We start from the raw sequence: 3,288 nt of genomic DNA on the forward strand, positions 1-3,288 counted from the left end.
TTTTTTTCTTTCTTTTTTTTTTTTTTTTTTTGAGACGGAGTCTTACTCTGTCTCCCAGGCTGGAATGCAGTGGCGTGACTTCAGCTCACTGCAACCTCCTCCTTCCAAGTGCAAGCGATTCTCCTGCCTCTGCCTCCCGAGTAGCTGGAATTACGGACGTGCACCACCATGCCTAGCTAATTTTTGTATTTTTAGTAGAGATGGGGTTTCACCATGTTGACCACCAGGCTGGTCTTGAACTCCTGACCTCAAGTTATATACCCGCTTCAGCCTCCCAAATTGCTGGGATTACAGGCGTGAGCCACCGCACCCGGCCTATTACTTCTAATACAGTTTTGTTTGTTTTGTTAGTTTGTTTGTTTACTATTCTTACTTCTATAAGTTATTTATAAGATGAATCAAAAGACAGATGATAGATAAATAGACAGATAACAGATAGATAATTAAAAGTGTCCATTGGACCTAAATGGTAAAAGGTGATTATTTTTCCTGGTATTCTGAGGGTTAAGGCCTCACACGATTTCTGTAACTCTACAAGTTACTTATTAGTTGAGTAAACCTGAAAGAGATTAAGAATTCGGTGGCCTTTGTGAGGCACTGCCCCACCCTGCCCGCCAGGCTCTGCTGCTCCACGGCAACTCCAGCCACCTCCTCCCTCCCCCTGCCCCCAACTGGTGAAGTCACCAGAACTGCCACCCTCTGGCATTGTGGGGCAATGAAAGTGGGTGGAGGGAATGAGGCACCACAACAGTATTTCCTCTAGCAGCTTCTGGGACTGGGTTTTCTGGCATTTCTATCGCCCCCAAATATCTGTAACAGGCGGTGTTCGTATCCCTAAATCAGAGTTCTGGCTGCTGATGTAGCGGGACTGAGACCCCGAAGCCAGCAGCCTCTAGGCACTCCACTCGCAGGCACAGCCCAGGGACCCACCCCCACGCCCTCCTGCAAGATAAAGGAAGCAGCAACTCAGACATCAGGGTGGGTGAGTCACTTCCTGGGCTGTGGCTCAGGGCCTCCACTCTGCTCCAGGCCTAAAACCCCCTTTCCGCTCAGATCACAAAAACCACTCGTTTCCTGTCCACAGTTAGATTTCTTTACTGGCCAGCCTGGCTTGGAGGGAGGTGCAGAGCAGCCAGCCTTAGAGAGCGTACTTCAGGACTCCTCCCTACTCCCCGCACAGGCCACCAGATCCCGAGGCTGCAGGGAGAGTGTGCCTTTCTGCTGCCCAGCGCCCCCTCAGGCCCAGCAGCACATACTGTGATCTTCAACCTGCTTTGTTTCAAGCTTGCCGTTTAAAACGCAACTTGCTCTAGAAGGGCATTTATTTTCCTCTCTTCCTCTAGACAGCGCCCACCAAACCACAAGGAGAGGCCCTGAAAAGTAACTGGAAAGTCACAGACCGTTCTGGCAAGCGGAGCTGATGAGAAACAGGTAATTCCTGCTCATGGGGCTGACTGGTTTTGTGCTTTGGCTCCCAATCAAGAGGTGACTAAACACAGAGGGGAATTTTACCAGGCCCCAGAGACTCGGATTGGAGCGAGAGATCTCCATGGGCTCAGCTGGGAAATGAGGCACAAGGAGCCAGCCCCGGAACAGAGACCCCGCCACAGGTGACGGCTCCAGAATCGCCTCTTGCCACAACATTCAATGCCCTGGCTTTGATGTTTTGTGTCTCAGCCGACTTGCTGACTCACAAACTTGGGAGGTAACTTGCTTTCCCTATCAAAAAGTACTAACCCTGTGTCCAAGTGTTCTCATTAATAACAAAGATAAATAAATAAATAAATAAATAAATAAATAAAATTTATTCTTTTTTTAAAAAAAAAAAAAAAACAGTACTAACCCTTGAGGGGCAATTTCGCAACAGCTGTCAACATTTTCAATGTTCATAATCTGGACACCATTGATTCTGCCTACTTTCAGGGGTTTTTCCTCAGATATGCCCAGACATACACATGATTTCTGGAACATTAATTAGAGAAAAAAAAGATACCATCTAATTGTCTTTCATCAAGAACCCACTATTTGGCTGGGTGCAATGGCTCACACCTGTAATCCCAGCACTTTAAGAGGCCAAGGCGGGCAGATCACTTGAGCTCAGGAATTTGAGACCAGCCTGGGCAACGTGGGGAAACCCTGTCTCTACTAAAAATACAAAAAAATTAGTCAGGTATGGTGGCACACACCTGTGGTCTCAGCTACTCCTAGGCTGAGATGGGAGGATCACATAAGCCTAGGAGGCAGAAGTTGCAGTGAGCCAAGATTGTGCCACTGTACTCCAGCCTAGGTGACAGAGTGAGACTCCACCTCGAAAAAAAAAAAAAGAACCCACAGTTAGATATTTGATAGTCCATCTGTATTATAGAATATTATGTACTCATTAAGAAGGTAGAGGCCAGGCACGGTGGCTCATGCCTGTAATCCCAGCACTTTGGGAGGCCGAGGTGAACGAATCAAAAGGCCAGGAGATCGAGACCATCCTGGCCAACGTGGTGAAACCCTGTCTCTATTAAAAATACAAAGAAAATAAGCTGGGCATGGTGGCACACGCCTGTAGTCCAAGCTACTCAGGAGGCTGAGGCAGGCAAATCACTTGAACCCAGGAGGTGAAGGTTGCAGTGAGCCACGATCATGCCACTACACTCCAGCGCGATACTCCAGAGGGATACTCCGTCTCAAAAAGGAGGAGGAGGAGGAGGAGGAAGAGGAGGAGGAGGAAAGATATTCACTGGTGTACAGATCATTCCATGAAAACAAAGCAAGTGGCAGATGAATGTATACAGTGTGACTCCATACATGTAAATCAAACAAAACGACAATCTCTTAACAACAGAGACATTTTCTGAGAAATTTTGTCATTGTGCAAACATCATAGAGTGTACTTATACAAACTTAAATGGTATAGCCTACTACACACCCAGGCTACATCGTATAGTCTGTGGCTCCTAGGCTCCAAACCTGTGCAGCATGTGACTGTACTGAATACTGTAGGCAATTATAACACAATGGTAGGTATTTGTGTATCTAAACATAGAAAGGCACAGTATGGTATGGTATAAATATGGTATAAAATATTTAAAATGCTACACCTGGCATCACATGGCATCAGCTGGACTAGCTCTACTGAGGCTAGAGGATCCACCTCCAAGACAGCTCACTCATGTGGCTGTCACTTTGGTACTGGCTCTTGATTCCCCTCTACTTGAGCTTCCTCACAGCATGGTGGATGGGTTCCATGAGTGAGTGTCCGAAGGGAGAACCAGGGAGACATCATCTCACCTTTTAACA

General features: G+C 47.0%; 1 long non-coding RNA gene across 1 annotated transcript; it reads left to right on the plus strand.

Moving 5' to 3' along the window:
• The first annotated feature begins 1,043 nt into the window (after positions 1 to 1,043).
• LOC140709347 (uncharacterized) lies at positions 1,044 to 2,337 on the plus strand. Its single transcript, XR_012089862.1, has 2 exons — positions 1,044 to 1,431; positions 1,516 to 2,337. It is a non-coding gene; the product is annotated as an uncharacterized lncRNA (long non-coding RNA).
• Positions 2,338 to 3,288: the final 951 nt, after the last annotated feature.

Source organism: Chlorocebus sabaeus, chromosome 20, assembly GCF_047675955.1.
Source record: "Chlorocebus sabaeus isolate Y175 chromosome 20, mChlSab1.0.hap1, whole genome shotgun sequence".
NCBI lineage: Eukaryota > Metazoa > Chordata > Mammalia > Primates > Cercopithecidae > Chlorocebus > Chlorocebus sabaeus.